Genomic DNA, 17,661 nt, shown 5'->3' with positions numbered 1-17,661 from the left:
CTGGTTGAAAGTGGTAGCTTGACCCATTTGTTTCTTTACTCTTTCACCACAAAAATGGAAGTATTGGGACTGGGGTGAGGACGAGTGCGAGCACTTTGAGTTTGGCAAGAATTTGGTGCCGGATTGTTTGGTGCCCTTGTGTGTGTGTGTGCCGTGGCACTTCGGGCCGAGCAAAAACGAGGCTTGCAGGGACAAGTGTGAAGTGAAGTGTGACAGCAGCATCGTTGCCTGTTCTTGCTTCCATTAGGGAGGCTTTCGTTGATTGTCGGCCGAAATTGTCGGTGGCCGTACAAACTGACCAAGTGTGCGTTTATCCGTTTGTATGTTTCACTCTTTTTGTAGTTTCAAACCACTCTGTATCGATTAGAGGATCTTTTTTGCAGGTTTTTGAATGCGTGTATAGTTTAACTTTTTTTTCGTAGATTTATCTTTCAATGCAATTGACTCTTATAAGATGGGACATAGATCATACACAAAAAAGTGTGTTAAATATGAAACCTTTACTGTTTAATGAAATTGATACCTGTTTAAGAGAGACTTCAAGAAGAGGGTAAACTAGAATAAAAGAGAAAGTGTTCAAGGTGTTCCAAGCACTTCCAAGCATTAAAATTAAGTTTGTGTATTTTCCGATGGCCATTGTTCCACTGTTTACTGCTGATTCGTCTCACTAGACAAGCGACAGGAAACATAGGAAAGCTAAAACCCGTCGAGTAAACGTAAGATATAATTCCCATGTGTAAACATCCCATTTACCTTACCGTACACATCGTAGCGCATGATGGAAAATAATACAAACCCACCCTGAGAATTTGCCAGTGAATAGTTTCTAATGAATCGTACACAGCGTCATAAAACACTCAAGTCTTCCACGTTAACCGCAGACGTAGCCGCGCACGACAGTCTTTGCAGTGCAGCTTGGAACTGTACGCTTAAACTGGAAACAATACAACCAATCCTCTCCGGCATATTCGCACCAAGAACTCGAATGTATCCCGCCCTACGCTCCACTTGTCTTGTGCTCCATTGGTCGCTTCTTCCCAGGCTTGATGCGATCCGTGCAAACCTGATCTTCACGGCCGGTGCATATTTCCCACATCGCTGTGCTGGGCCGCAGGTTTACGTGTTCCATGTGTGCCACCCAACGCCGCTGTTTGGCGCACAATGAAGTGCCGATGCGGTGGAAGTGCTACGGCCCGAGACCGAGTCTGTGTAGGTTTGAATTTAATTAAATGTTCCATCAGTTAAACCGCCGGGTACACGACGCTGGTGGTGGGGGAATACCAGTCCGGGATACCAATTAGGTGGAGCGTGCGATGGCACTGGCCAGCGTCTGTGTGGGCGGGCGAAATTATCTTCATTATGGTGTTTGCATGCGCCGCATGACAACTATGACAGTTGTCCACGGGCCCATAATTGGGCACTTCAATTACAGCCGTCACGGTGCATCGTCGGATCGATTAGCCGCTAAAACTGGGCCGCCTGGCCTAGAGCATTTAAAAATAATCATTCAGTTGTGCGAAATGGAGCGTAAGTGCCGTTTCCGTTCGGCCATGCAGTGTGTTTGCAGTCGAGTGTATGTGTGTGTGTGTGTGTGTTTTGAGTGGTTTAAAAGTGCATATGTATTTATGATGAATTAAAACGAAGGCTAAACACATGCAGCTCAAAGCAAATTAGAACGCGAATCAGCGCTTTTATAATAGAAGAGATGATTAAAAAAAACCAGTACACATCATATAAAAGAGGTAAAAGTGAGTATCATATTGAGGATAGGGAAAAGAGGAAATAAAAACACTGCAGCTGCACAACTCCAACGCTGGTTCAGCATCATCAAAGACCTGAAAGAGCCCGTTTGTTTACTAACATCGTTGACTTTGACGCGATAGCGGGTACTGCTGGAAGCAATATGTCGTTTTCACACGTGTCGCCTCCAGGCAAGGATGCGAATAATCAGTGCAAAACCACCTGAATTCGTCGTGTGTTTTTTTGTTGCTACTGTTGCCACATTTTCGTTCGTTAAACACGCGCGAGCGTGATTAGTGGGACACGGTACGGGGTAGCACTATGGCCGGAAGCAAGCGGAATCCGGCTGCCTTTGGACGGGACACACATAAAGCAGCAAAGGACACACCCGTGATGTACGAAAACCGACCGACCAGCCAGCCGTTGCTCGCTGCTTTCGCCTGAAGATGGTTCTATTTGGGACGGATTCACTGCTAGCTTCTGGCTGAATGTTTCTTTTAATGGTTTATCTCTCCGTACGGATAAATGTGAAGAAGCATCAACCAGCAGAAGCAGATAGAAGAACAATGCGTACTGGTGGTAGCATGCTCCATGCCATGCTTTACCTCCCAACCCTGCCGGCTATGTAGGTAATAGAAAAATTGAACCCATCAAGCCATTTTCACTCAATCCGACAGCACGACGGCATCAAGCAGGCATGCTCGGTGAAGTGTGCTAATAATTTCTGTCGGAAGCGTTTGATGTTAGTCCTCACACCGCACCCACCGCACCCACCGTAGACACATACATAAAGTCAAGGGGTTTCTCTTTTCACACCTGCCGTTGGTTGTCGGATGGTATGGGGCAGTGTGGTGCTACACATTCAATGGGTAAGTCAGCGTGTTCTATTCAGATCAAAGGGATGCCGGGTGCGAAGTTGTGCTTGGGCTGCGCTGCACTAAGCAAGAGGGACTGAAGGTGCGAAAAAGAAGAATTTTAAATGTGAAAGGCACGTGATACGCCAGCCCCGGCGACGCTGGTCGTGGTGGTTGTGAGTTGACGAGGGGAGGGGGAAAGGGCTATGAGCAGCGGGTGCCGTATCGTTTGCCGAGTTGTTCTGTGACTGACGACCATTTATGTCTGATAAACTGTGGCTAATGTGACAATGTGAAAGATAAGTTTGACAGACTGTGCTTTGTGGTGAAGTGCTGTAGGAGATGAACATTTGAGCGACAATTGGCTGTCTTCATTTGAATACGAGATGGTAAGTGGAGTAGTAGCCCATTAGCCATGCTAGAAATGCCATACATTTTACGAGCAACGTTTTCTGCCAAGATGCTTTCTTCGTTTTTATATATTATGCATACACATATGTATTTAATTGCTTTGATTCAATAAGGAAAGATAATGTTATTCGAACATATCTCGCGATAAAACATATCATTTTAATTATATATCCCGCCCCATTAATGCGCTGTCATCTTTTACCGAATATTGTATAACATTGCAATAAAAACAAAGCTTTCATTCGTTTCGTAACATGTTGCAATATCAACGCTTCGCCGCGTCAGGATGAAGGTGAAGGGAAATGAAATTAACAAGTTTTCTGTGCCCTAGATAATGGTAAGCTCGTCGGTGTGCCGTCGCTGGTGCGTTGCTGAAGCGCCCAGTGTCAATTAGTTTTGAGGGATGCGATAGAATGCCACGTTTTAGCAATCAGTCCCATGGTAGTCCCAGCGGAACGTCAATCATGTAGATAGTGCCTGGACATACGGGAAAACGTGATGCGACTGTATGATGTAGCTCGTTAGTGTTGCCGTTTTGCCAGCATCAATCCACGATGACTAGTGGGATTTAGTCTGCCATCTTTTTCTGGTTTTTTTTTTAGCTCCGGTTTGCAGCGAGTCTATGGCTTGACCGGCGAACCCCAGGGCTTCAGGGGTTAACTTTGAAGTTTTCCCTGCGTTGTAACGGAAACGGATAGATTTTTTTTTGTTTAGGAGAGGTGAAAGCATGTTTAAGTTAGAATTGTAATGTTGTCATGATGTGATCAAATTTATATATTATTTCTAATATTGGGGCCCTTTCCGTTTTAAGTTCGTAGGCTGAAATTTCAGTCTGTCAGCTGTTTGCATTGTATAGCAGTTTTCGAGCAGCTATCTAAGTGAGTATAATATACAGGTGGGCTTATCCCAAGGTGTTTGAATTTATAAGGCTGATTTTTATCGCTTCGGCTTCTGAATGCAGATTTTAAGAATGTTTTGAGTATTCGTCAAGCGTCCAGAAAGCTCGTTGGAGCAAAAGTTCTGTCAAAAAGTGATGTTCAAAATTGGTTATAAAAAATGCTATGAGACCACCTGGACTACATACACTTTGATTCCAGATTCCACCACCTGATCTCTTTAATGCACCTTGGGATAAATGTAAACAACACCGTGTTTTCGAGCAGGTACTCGAATCTAATTGTAGTTTTGAGGCTAGAATAAACTAGACTGAAAATTGCAGGCTAGTTTTTTGTGTGGTTTTGTATGGAGTGTTTACATGATTTCAACCTCCAACTGTCAAACTCCATACAAAAAACTAACTAGAATCGTGAAGGCCCCCATTAGTAGATATGTTTGGGTGGTTTGTTATACACGATCCGATACTTGTCTTATCGAAGCAATCGAAAAATAAAAAAAAGCTTAGGATTTTAAAGCTTTATCTAACCAATAGCACATTTGAGCGTGGTTTCTCAATGACCCCAAGAAACTTTTATGTCTTAATGAACACACCACCTTCACTTCGGTTTGCAATGGAAAGTACCATTGTACCACGTTCTAAATCTTCATCACTTCATCACATTTCTCCGGCTTGTGTTTGCGGTTTGCTAGCGGTAGAAGTGCTTGCTACTATCGCCCACGATCGACTTGTGCGTGCCCGTAGGACGTCTTGAAGGATTATCATGCCTTCAGCTTCGGTCGGCCGGCTAGCAACCACACCCACAAAATGCTGCAGCTCTGCACCGCAGTGCATTACAGTGGATTGCTCCGTCTCAAAATAGTTTGATCAGTCATGTCTTGGCCGTGGTTGGCGTTTGTGGTAAATCAACATTGATTTATGCAGCCAGAATGGGTGATCCTTGCCTAAGGAACAGAGCAGCAGGCTAGCACTGGCTTGTGGTTGGACTTTCGGCCTTTTACAGGCGTGTTTGCTCCCGGAGCGTTCAAACGGTGCTCCATTTGAGAGTGAGAATTCTTGTTTGACATAGTATCTGTGTGCCCCGTGGCGTCTAGCTGCAGTTTTACGGCACCATCGACTAATAGTAGAAGGTATAAATTATGGATACCATCTTTGCTATAAATCATGCTAAAGCCTTTATTGGCCTGCATGCATGAAGCACATGCGAAGCCTGCAAGGTCGGATGGGAATACGATTTAATGAGCAATACCTAGCCATGTCCAGTCTACTGATGTGATGCATTTCAATTTGTAAATATTTTACAAGATCAATAAAATGAAGTCTTAGCCTTTCGGGTATTGTAGGTTGTCTTTGTAAAAGGGCATACTACACTGCCCTGCCAAAGCAACTGCTGTAAGAACATTGACTGTGGTTAAGAGCATCATAAAATTATCCTCTACTTGGTACCGTACAAATACAATAATTTAGCAAAAAGGTACAGGGTCAGGTCAGGGTGGTGTCTGGGAGTTAAAAGATACTGGCTCAAGATCTGGCCGATAGAAGAGAGATTTTCTATGCCGATCTGCAGGAAAGGGTGTACCCAGAAGGAAAAATAATTACTTTCCTGGGATACGATTCTTGCAAGGGGCATGAATAAGTATAATTCCAGTTGGATAAATTTGCCACAGGCATTGGTAGCATTGAACGGGGACATAACGGGGTGTTGGAGTGAAGGACGCTTCAGCTCGACTGGGTCAATGAGCTATTGGATGCAATATTAAGCCAGCTTAATGTTTAAAGAGACACAGCCCGTATTGCTCGTTTGTTCGTTAGTAGAGAGTGTTTTTTTTCTTCTTTAACATAATTTCTTTCATCCCTTTGGCGCACACAACTGCATCCAGCAAGATCAGACTGTGCTTGCATCATTCATGTTGAACTGCTTTGCTTTTCCGTCCAGGGGTGGTTTTACTTCGCTACGATTAAGCGACTCATTGGCTTGTTGATTTATCCTTCACTTCCCAAACCTGCAAGCACCATCGTCTTTGCCATTGCCGCCCTTGTTGATGCCGGTGTAGCGACCCGGCTGTGCCGAGCCAACCAAACAGCACCGATTCCCGGGGTCAGTTTCCCGTTACGATTGTCAACTGCAGCGCCCGGAGTGCATTATGGTTTGCGGGCGTGCACATGACTGCAGTGCACAAGATAAACTTTCTTCACCGTTCGCCAACCGTCTTGCGAGAACCGAAGTGGGTTCCCCGATCGGGTTCCACCGGCAGCACAGGAGCCGTAAGCGCTAGATCACTGGGCGCACTCGAAGTGCACTCGAGAGCCAGCCCCGAATGCTCGATATTGTCTAATTTTCTGCTGGTTTCCGGGATCAAATGTTCGGCAACAATAGACCAACCCGCTCTACTACCAAATCCGACAAGGCTGCAGGGCCCATGGGGTAGAGGGGTAGCAAGGGAGCATCAAATTGTGTCAGCGCAAAAAGCGCCAGTAGTACTGGCCATTGTCTTCCGGTCGTCTAGTTTCCGTGCGCTTAATGGGAATGGAGGGTTTTGGACTAATTACTCAAATAAGTCGCTCTTGTGCTGCGTTTTTTTTTCTCTCTCTCTCTGTGTCCTGTCTGCTACTTCGGAGATTATTAGCAGATATAAGAAGTTACGGGTGCGGACCGGCTTGCAGTCCAGTACAGTGTGCAAACACTGGAAAAAAGTCCAAAGAGACTGCGACTTGAGCGTTTCGAGCAATGAAATTAAGCGCAATAGTAACTCGGGAACACATCAATGGCCGAAACAGTTGAAATGAACGTTCTCTTGTGTTGATTTTTCCTTCTGTTCGTTGTCAGAGCAAGTGTACTATTGCTGTCATGTTTATCATGTTTTAGGGGTTTGTTATGAAACATTTATAAAAAGTAGGAATAACTAAATTAAATTTTCATTATCATGATTTTTTATTGAAATGTTTTTTATTCGAATGTGTTCGAGCGAAGAAGTACTATAACGATTGATACTAATATACTACTACTTAAAGAAGTAATGGTTGCTTTTCAACAGTCTTATTTAATATTAGTCGGGTTGCCATTCATTGAAAGATATTGAAAGCAATTTAATTGAATTAAGTAGCTAGAAACAAAACCCATGTTTTTATGCCTAATAAATAGTCTTGTTTCCTTTCATTTAATTCGAAAATTGAATTGTATCTTTATTTAGTTGTATTGTTTTTGGAGATAAATCAATATACGAAATATAGACTCGTTAACTTCTAAGTGAAAAATTTCAGACTACATAATTTTATCTTCTCTTAAATTGTTCGTTTCTTTACTATTCGATTATAAAACTATTCTACATTTGTCATCCATTTGCTCTTTCTCTCTCTCATGCTCTCTTGCTCTATCTCTCTCTGGCTCTCTTCTTTGTGTATCACACAAACACATACGTTTACTGTTTCTCATACAATCTGTTCACTGAAATGGCCATTTTCCGCGGCATTACTTTATTGCACTATGAGCGTTTTCACACGTGACGCCAAATCACAGCACATTTCCCAATTCCCCTGCCCGCAGCTGCGTTACCAACTCTCCACCGCCTACTTTGCCCTAGGATACGTTTTAAATTTCATGAGCAGAACCATATGTCTTGCGACATTTCCCAAGCACCTTGTATGTGTATGTGTATGTGTGTGTGTGTATGACGAGCGTTGTTATGCGTCGACTCTCGGTTTGGCTTTCAATCTACCCTGCCCTTCCCTCCCGGGCAGCCTGCCCGCTTCGCCGCGCCGTGGGAGTGCGTTGGCAAATCACAGAACAAAACCAAACGGAAGAAGGGTTTGTTGCCACACGTGCAGGGAAAAGTTTTGCCACATCCAGCCTCGGTCGGTTTGGGTTGGTTGTTTGGCAGCTCCGTTTCTTCTGCCGTCGCTTGTTCACGCGTGCGTTTGTACAAGGGAAAGGAAGAACAAAAACAAAAATAAAAAGGCCAGAATCACAGGGACGTTCCGTCGCTGTCCCGTATTTATGGCCGTGTCAACCGAAGTTCCGTGTGGAGCTTTTTGTGTGTTGATAGGTGTGTATGTGTGTGTGTGTGTGTGAGTGAGAGTTTGAACGTCCCACACCTTACGAGCAGAAAGTTTTGTGTTGATTTATTTTGGCGCAGGTGCCACTCGGGTTGCTTTGTTTTATGATTTAAACCGTCCAGCCCGTTTGCAGGAGCTCTGCCCGGGCGTGAAAGGGCGAAGAGTAGGAGCAGAATAGGCGGGAGTGTCCTTTTGCTGTGGGTTCGGTTTGCAGCGTCAATTGGTGCGCTGACGGGAATAGAATAAATAGGTAAAAGACGAACGAAAAGGGTTCCCATGAAAACCCCACGGGCGACGATTGTGGTGGTGAAATGTGCTGAAGATGATAAATATTCAACACACTCTTTAACATCTGCTGCCAATTTTCAACTCACCCGTTGTCGGAACGGGAAACACAGGCGAGCGCTTCCTGGCTGGTAGTGCTACTGGTTGGTGTTTTAATTGCTGCCAGCTGTTGGGAAAGCGGTAAGGAATTGTTTTATTTCTTTAGCGTGTGTAAGCATGCCTTCTCATAGCAAAGGAAGGTGCAACGAAAAAGGACAACGGAATCATTGCAATCATTCAAACTTTTTCATGAATATGTTAGGGCTATGTTGTCCATAAAAGTTTATGTTGGAAGCACTAAACTAAGATATTGTTTATTATTCAGCTTATTTTTTTCCTACGAAATTCATTTTCCATTTTAGTCTGTACATTCATTTCATCAGCTTAGTGTCCTAACACTTTTGTATTTACAGAAATGATTTTGGGAAAGAAAAAGCTTGAGGATCATCAGATCATTAGGTCATCATCATATGAGGTAAAACATAAGTAGACAGAAAATTATAACCTAACAGAAACCATTACTTGAAATGATATCATGTACGCTGTTTTAGCCACCGCTGATAAATCCCTTAATCTACTCACTGACTCCAGCGCCTGATGAAACTGTTGAAACCACTAACTGCTAGCAAAAATACTGCAAACGTTACAATGAGTGGGGGGAAAAAAGCACGAACCAAACAATTTTACCCCCATACTTTGCACTAGCGATGTCTTCCACTCAACCAGCTTCACGAAATGAGAAGAAAGCTCTACTGTTGATAAGGGGGGACAGAGCGAGGCAAAATCCCTGCCCAGCACTCGTAGAAAGATTTGTGGTCTACGAATGGTTTAGCGTGATAAAAAATAAACAACCATCTAGCACCGTCAAACACTCACAGTGTGGTTCGTACTTTTTGTTTTCCTACTTCTATCGCCGGTTCATTCGCTTTCCTTCCGCTTCGGTTAAATAATTAATTGCCCAGCAGGTTGGATAAGGGGAAACCATCACACGATGAAGCCACTCGAAATTAGTTGTATCGGTAGTGTCTTGGCCACCCAAACCGGTAGGATAAGATACAAATCCTTGGTTGGCTAAGAGGATTTGAGTGGCCAAGAGGTCTGCCCTTGGGAAGGGAAATGGGGGAGAAGATGCACGGTACACGGTTTGAATGAAAAAGTGAGGGAACGGCAAAGTAGGAAGATCGGTTTCAGTGGCTCAATTCTTCTTCAGTTGGGCGAAAGAAATATGACCGTACCTGTGCTTTAGAGGTTTCTCTGCAGAAAGTGGAGTGCGGGACGAAGATGCTGATGTGTTCCCATTGAGGTGTGTTTTTATAGTCCATACCAAGCTGCCTGATTGAGATTTTCTTCCGGATCATCGCACTGGAGCTTAGTTTCGATTAACGTAAGCAACTAAAAACTTAGTAATAGGCCTTTGGATGGAACATCTACAAACGTTTATTATTTAACCAAAGCTTTTTTACTGTTTTAGATAAATATGAACCTATATGTGCACCATAACCTGGAACGTGACATAATTTGAGCTGTTCGTTTACACAGTTCCCCAAACGTTGCGTTCAAGCAACCACTTCGTGAGACATAAGCTGATTAAAGTTCCATTTCATGAGTCTCGTGAGTGCAGTTGCAGATTGCAACAAATCCCAACGAGAATGCAAACGGCGCAAAGAAAAGAGCTGTTGCAAAGGGTATTGTTGCGTCTGCCGGTTGGAAGTGGTGTGCATTTGGCTTTTAAATGTCGATGCTGTTCGAACAGCATACAAGCAGCAAACAAAAATCCATCCAGCAAAGCCAGCTTGCGAACGGTATATTTTAAAGCCATCATCGATGGCACAGTCTGCCGACCTGATAAAGTCGCTCCCATGCGGCTTTAGTTTGGCTATGCAAGCAAAAAGAGGTGAAACTTTCAGGTGTTTTTCTTTATTATTTTCATGGAAATAATGCGATTCCTATGGTGTTGTGGCATGCGGGACTATCATGCAGTGGCCGTACAAGATGGGCAAGCATCGAGAACGGTCTTGAAGCGGTGCATGCCCCAAGGAAAGTTGGTGAAAGTTGTTATGTGAGCGTGCGGGTTGATTAAAACTTGCAACCATATCAAACAGAGAGAAGTGTACATACTCACGGGTGGCATATGGGTTAAAGCAAGGTTCATCGTACAGTATAATTTAATAAGCGAAGGTTGCTATTGGTTGAAAGTTAGTGTACAAAGGAGTACTACTGGAGCATGAATGAAGTATCAAATGGTGCTTATTCGTAGAAATGTAACCTAGTTATAAATTAACAAATAATTCAATAATCTATAATAAATAAGGATAATTTGAACATAATACAGGGATTTCCAAGTCACTTTTGAATGTAAACATTGTTATTTACCGCGTGCAACATGTTAATCCACATCAATCAATATTTCATTACCATCACAAGTGTTTTTAATTTCATCAGCATGATTGTCAACATGGCTCTAGCTGGAACGTGTTTCACAGTTCTTTATTATGTGTTGAATATCATGCTTATGAAATAAAAAATTATGATGATGGAAATGAAATATCGGATTGAGGTGCATTAACAATTAGCACGCGGTGAATAACAACATTTACATTTGAAACTGACTTGAAAAATCATGTAATGACGTTTAAATGTTCACGCCACATTCAAAACTATGCGTTTTTTGGTGGAGTGCATTAGCAGAGCGTAGCTCAAAAACATTATAAAACACTGACCATTTTAAGGTAAACGAAATGTATTAAATTCAAGTGGATGGAAACTACTCTTACCCTCCTCAATACTGGCATGTGTTTGTTTACTCTACCTAAAGCTTATTTGCATAAGCACACACACACACACACACACACACACACACATACACACACACACACACACACACACACACACACACACCAAACATAATTCTAATATTTTCTATCCAGCGTGTATGCGGGCTGCACTTTTGTGCCTACGTAATGTTGGGGCCTTCGAACCGGTCTGCTACATCGTGATGACAAACGATTGTAACGATATAGAGAAAGAAAGAGTATGCAACAACAACAATAACAACAAAAATAGTCCAACTCATCCATGGGTGGCATGAGCAAACAGTTTTGAAGTTGTTATCTTTTTAACAAACTTCCGGATCGGCACTCGTGAACGAATGCACAAGAGCCACAGTGTCGAATGCGGGTTGCAAGTGCGGGCACGTGAAAGCTTCACCCCAAAGCAAGACCCCACTGATCGGTTCGGAGTACGGAGTGGCACGGGTGAGCGAGAGCACACTTTAGAGGTTTGTCGCTACTTAAGAGCATCCTCGTCAATCAGTTCGGTGGAAAGCGTTCCTTCCGTGGTCAAGCAATGAAGTAACTCGGTAATAGAATGTCAATCAATTCGTTTGCTCGTACGCCACCACGTACGTGACGGGACTTACCGATGCGCGCTGCGCTCTGTATCGGTCCACCGGGGTTGTAGCTGGGCGCAAAGGAAGTAAAGAAGAGCAGAAACTATAACAAAAAAAAAGGCAAATACACACATTCAGCCCATCCAGAACCGAAAGCTACACACATACACAACCGTACACACATTGGATCACATCCGAAGGATGCTCCGCAAACCGAAACGATCTATCTTTTTCCCGGTGCCAAGTGTCATCCTTTCCCAGTGCGGTGCGGTAGCTGTTCTGCAAGACCGACCCTTAGACCCTTCGCCACATTTTCCCCATTCCGTCCCGTACCGTCCATCATCTCATCTCCGACCATCCAGCTGTCGATCCAAACCATCGCCCGAAACGAGTCCACACCCATCGTCCGGGACGTGGATGGGACGGACCAATTTATTCATGTGTGAAGAGATCTTAAACGGACACCCACGGGGGAAAGGCATGGCATTTTTTTCCCCCTATACGGCCACTGTGTGTGTGTGTTCAGTAAAGTGTAGAACAGAAGGGGCGTACAGATTCGACGCGTGCTGTTCCGGCTGGGCAGGGGATAGGATGACCCTTCGTACTCGTTAGCTTGCACTAGGGGTCGTTTCGAATCCGGTACGGGCGGGCATTCATTCGGTTTCGTTTATTCAAATGTGCAACCGACCGACTTGCCTTGGCTGACTGCGAACATGACTTGCCCGGGCATGGCAAGGAATGGCCCGTAACCTGCTGCTGCTGCTGCTGCACCACCCTTGTAATTAGATTCCCAGAATGTGTCCCACCGGCTCCTTCCGTACTGTTTTGCCACGGGCGTCACTTCGTTTACTGCATGAGTAGGGAGTTTTTTGTACTACCATGGGTTCGTTCCATTTTTCTGCCATTCATGGGTAAACCGTCCCACGAAACGGGGACGGTGACGGTGTGGAATGCTTTGTTTCGCAAAATTGTTACGATAAGGGCTGTCCAGTGATTAGTGGAACAATAGTTATACCCTCTTTGGAATATAATTGAGTTGCTAAGCAGTGCGCTTGGCGGAGAGCGCGCTGTGCAAACCATTCGCTCGTAGGGGTGAAAAACTTTTACAATGTTTTCTGTTGGACAGGAATAGCTTTGTCTAGTTTTTGGAAACGAAGTTTAAAAACAATTTCATTATTGTGTAGCAAACTAATTGAACGCAAATGGTTTTATCCCAAATGAGCTTTTTAGTGGTGTTATGAAATAAGCGTGTAGGAATAAAATTGACGAGATAAGTCAAAACAAAAGATTGAAATACAATACAGTAACATAATAATTAAAGATACAAAAAACATTAATTGATTATGGAATATTCAGACATTTTTCCAACAGTTCTTTTCATGGTGGAGACGCATGGTAGTTGACGTGAACATACGATAAACGATGGAGACGCATGGTGGCTGATACAAAAAATATAACGAAATGTGAAAATTTACTAGGTACACACTATTGGAATATATTAACTAAAAGGGAATGACACAATGGTATAGAATCAAACAACAAATGAGTCAGTTATATTTGAGTATGGTGATGCTATAAAATCTATAATTGTATTATTTGAGTAAATTTCAAAAAATACAGTGAAACATAGAAAACGCAGAACTAAAAAAAACTTTGCATGTTCGCAATCATCAATACAAATTGATGAGAATCGATTTGCATATATTGATTTTTTTTTCATTAAAATGGATAACGTCATGTAATATCTGATTTATTATACTGTCAAACCTGCTTTATAACTGAATCTGTATTACTACATACAAAGTCTCATTTTTTAATCACTTTATTATCAGCAAAATGATTCGAGTTCGAATGAATTCAACAGCTCATTTGAAATCTAAAAGTTTGACTAATTACTAACACAAAAACTGCTACCTAGATGTTGCACCCCAGATATTCAGTAATACAAACAAAAACGAACGACAGAAAAAAGTTCCATCAAAGACCCGAAATAGAAAGGCACCAAGTGAAAGCTATCAAATTACACACGATTTGTAAATAAAAATAAATGGTCGCAGCACTATTTTAGCTGGCTGCAATCGCTGATGTATGGGTGTGTTGGTGTGTGAAAAAGTGGGTTTTTTCCCTGTTCGTAGACAGGGTAGCTACAGTAAGCAATTTCGATAATGATACTTCTTCATCACGCAAGAAGACAACTGACTGGCGGCTGGCCGGACTGGCCACTGTAATGTACGTGTGCCATTCGAATCGACAGATATGCAGCGACTGGAATGTGTTGGCGCCTGTAATACGATCTGATTTCAGATTTTTTCCCATTACTCAGCCAACACGCTCCTAGCGCTGCCCTTGCCTCACCTACGGGAAGGCTACCGAATGGCCTTCCCTTACCCGGTGGAAAGTATTAATGGTACCACGTTTCGTTTAACACGGTAACGACATTCGGCTCTCTGTATGTGTGTGTGTGTATGTGTGTCTAGGGGAGCGGGAAGCGAGAGACTAGCGCACGGTATGTTTGTTGTTTCGAGCGCAAGGCCATACCCACACCGAAAAGGTGGAAATGACGTGACGCATTGTCGATTTACGAGCGGTCGTATTTCCCGACGTTTTCATTTCCATCAGCCAGCTGACCGGCGGTCGGCTAACACGGCCAAGGATGAACCGTGGTGTCCCGTTCCCGAGATCTAGCGACCGTGCACGGGCACGGGTAAAAGCGGACGGAGGGAGTTGATTAGTAGAATTAATGCTTAACTCAATTTCGTGGCCGTAGTGTGGTGTGTGTGTGGCTGGAATGGTACAGGAATGGTATTTTTTGTGCAAAGAGTGTGTGTGTGTGTGTGTATGCGGAGTGTACTTTATGCGGATAGCGGTGTGCGAAGGATCAGGAATAAGTTTTTACGAGTTAGATGCCAAGGATAACTGGGCGCAAAGGAAAACGGGAAGGAATGCGAAAAAAAACTTACACACCCACACTTGCAAAAGCAAGACAAATACAATCGTTGCGAAGATGTGGAAGGTATATGTTTCCGTAGGTTGCACACCGGAAGAAGCGCTGGCGCGTTTGGGGCGAAAGGGGGACGCGCTGAAGGTAATAAACACCAGCCAGCTTATCAGCGGACAGGGAGCGACTTTGAGAATTTTACGCTCGACATGCTTGCTGATTGCTTTGGCGGAGGTCGGACCACCGGGAGAGGTGAAATATTTATTGGCATCACAGGTCATTCCGGCTGAGGAGCTCGAGTCGCTGAAACCTTCCCCTAAGGAGGGATAACCAACGCCATCGAATCATCGGGCACGGTCAACGATGTGGCTTTAAGAGATGTAGTTAACGGACGTGTCCGTGCGCGTGTTGGTCGGTCGGTCGGTCGGTCAGGCTCTCGCACCCCTTATGATTTCTTTACGGCGGCTGGATAATGGAGAAGTATACGAGCGTTGGCGCCATTCCTGCGGGAAACTAGGCTAAGCGCTGGTAGAACGGCCGACGGTAAAATGTCTGAGCCGGAGCTGAGGTAATGAGCTTTTTACCCGTCAGTGGGTTCTAAATGTGTATAAAGCGAATTTTGCTTTGTGGGACGCAATTTATACGTTTGCAGAAAAATGCAACCATATTCAATGTGGAACAGACATTTACAATTCAGGGCCAAATGTACAACTGGTGACACTCAAAAATATATCATTTCATTTGATTATGTATTTGTGTTTAAATGGTGTTATTAAAATTTGTTTTGATTATACGAGAAAATGTGCATCATAATCCTGTTCAGGATGTTTAATAACGGTGTTTACTATGGAATTCATTATTTAAGAGCGTCACATAGGGTCCATTGCACGGAATCGGTCCATACAGCAATTCAGACCTTTTTGTTCCAATTCTGTTTTAGGGGGATTAGTTTAGTGTATATGTATGGAGTAAAATGTTTGAATTATTATGCTTTCTTCATATCATGCGTAAACGGTTCATGCGTAAACGGTTTGCCGCAATTATCTGGCATAAAAAATATACGCGGAAGTCAATTGGACCTTCTATTTGCCAATGCTGCCAATGCTATGCCTTCTTGGAGCGCTGCTCCCCCGTCATAGCTTCACCTGTTCCACTCGTCGCGCTAGACAATCATCATCCTGCTCTTGAGACAAGTGTGCTCCTTACGCACTCTCGCCCTGCATCCTCTCAACGAATACCTACGGTTCGTATGTTCAATTTTAGGAAACTGGACTACCAAAAGCTTCATCATATTTTAGCCGGTACCGATTGGTGCTTTACTGATGATGACATAAATCAAGCTGTAGCAGCGTTTACTAATGTAATCACTTCCGCCTTCCCTTCCTGCTGTCTTCTCCTATCCTGTCTACCGATCCCGTCTTCGCTCCTTTTCCGTACCATAAACTCCTTCCTACTCCTTCGTGAATAATTGTATACTATAGTCAGTAAGCACTATTGCTGTAACCCAACGTGGCCGAGCAATTAATAAAATAAAAATAAATAAATAATTAAATAAATATCTATATGTCTCATTTGTATGCCAAAAACATGTGCAAAAACTAACCAACAAACTAATGATATGCTATAAATAGTTTAGTGATCGTTTTTATGTACAAAGTTTATTGAAATATGATGTAAAAATACTTATTGCCCAATTAACAGTGCACTACAAATCAGCCACTCCAATAGTTAATATAATGGTCGAGATGCAATCACGATACAACTGACCGACTTCAACTGCCAACAACCTTCCACAACTTCTGCTGCGCTTGTGCTATGTGATCATTTTCACACGAAAGCAAACCAGCAAACCATTACAGGGCAAGTGTGCTTTACAAGTCGAAACAATCGAGTTCGAACTCTGGCAACTACCCCCGGCTGAATGGGTGGTCAGGCAGAAAGTGGTCCCTAATGGAAGCAGAAGTTATCTTAATTTTTATTACCCCCAAACATCACCCGCTACGAGCATCCCGATGAACCGCAGCACCCGGCGGGACGGACAGTACCGGGTACCGGGTTCCGGATGAAATGTATGGATTTGCTGCGGTTGATGCCGCCCTTCCCCCGGAATGGATTGGGTGGCAACTACTAAAAGCTTCTGTGGTAATACAGAACACACATCACAACAATGGTAACCCTCAGCAGGGCTCGCGGGGTGTTTGTGTGCTGGACACTGAACAAACTTTACCAGATCGAGCGGGTTAAGTCCCTCCGCCCTCGCAACTCCTTCCGGCAAGAGTGACAAGTGTGGTTGTCTAACGAAAAATGTTACATATTTTAACTACACGAACCACTTGCTTACGCAGCAGGATGGTAGGGGCGCAATTTCTGCTACACTCTGGTTGTAGCTTAAATGGACGTACCACAATCAACAAAAAAGCACCCCTCGTTGCATAACGTTTGGTGAGTCTTTGCTGGGGAGAAAATTATTTTCCTCAAGGGTGTATTTTGCTCACAGACAAATACACACAGACACTTATACACACGATTCCGCCCATTCCAAACAAGTTCAAACGAAGACGAAACTTTCTCGCTCTCACCTGAAGTGATCTTGCTTTTAATAGAGTATGTGTTTTATTTTAAACCGCTCACCGGGTCACAGCCGAAGCTTTACGGCAAAGAACGCGGGTACCAGCGTCCGAGAAACAATAGTTTGAGGAGGCTTTTGCGAAAGCGGAAGTTCCAAGACACAATGGGCGACTTTTCTTTGTGCAAAAGGCGACCAGCCCTTGAACCGCTGAAGGGTGCTGTTCTTTTCACTTTCCATGCGCACCTACAGCTGTCAAGATGTTCAATTTACAGTGAAGGACACTGTTTGGTGCGCGTACTGGCACCTGCGGGCGAGAAGCACCCTCATAGAGTCCATCGGTGAAGTGGAGACATAGGCGTAACTGTACACGACACAACAGAACTGCATCCCAATCGGGAGCAGAAACATAAAACCACAGATATGATTTAGAAAGGGAAAGATGGAGAAAGAGAGAGAGAGAAAGAGAGAGAGAGAGAGAGAGAGAGAGAG

General features: G+C 43.7%; 1 protein-coding gene across 3 annotated transcripts in view; it reads right to left on the bottom strand.

The window, feature by feature from the left end:
• Nucleotides 1-11,270, bottom strand: part of LOC120949532 (troponin T, skeletal muscle) — a 111,191-nt gene extending 99,921 nt beyond the window's left edge. For all 3 annotated transcript variants that reach the window (XM_049607010.1, XM_049607011.1, XM_049607013.1), the window contains exon 1: nucleotides 11,261-11,270. The gene's annotated coding sequence lies outside the window, so the exon portion shown is untranslated. The remainder of the gene's footprint in view (nucleotides 1-11,260) is intronic.
• Nucleotides 11,271-17,661: the final 6,391 nt, after the last annotated feature.

Source organism: Anopheles coluzzii, chromosome 2, assembly GCF_943734685.1.
Source record: "Anopheles coluzzii chromosome 2, AcolN3, whole genome shotgun sequence".
Classification (NCBI taxonomy): Eukaryota; Metazoa; Arthropoda; class Insecta; order Diptera; family Culicidae; genus Anopheles; species Anopheles coluzzii.
Note: the sequence above shows the minus strand (reverse complement) of the source record. Positions and strands in the feature narration are given on the sequence as shown.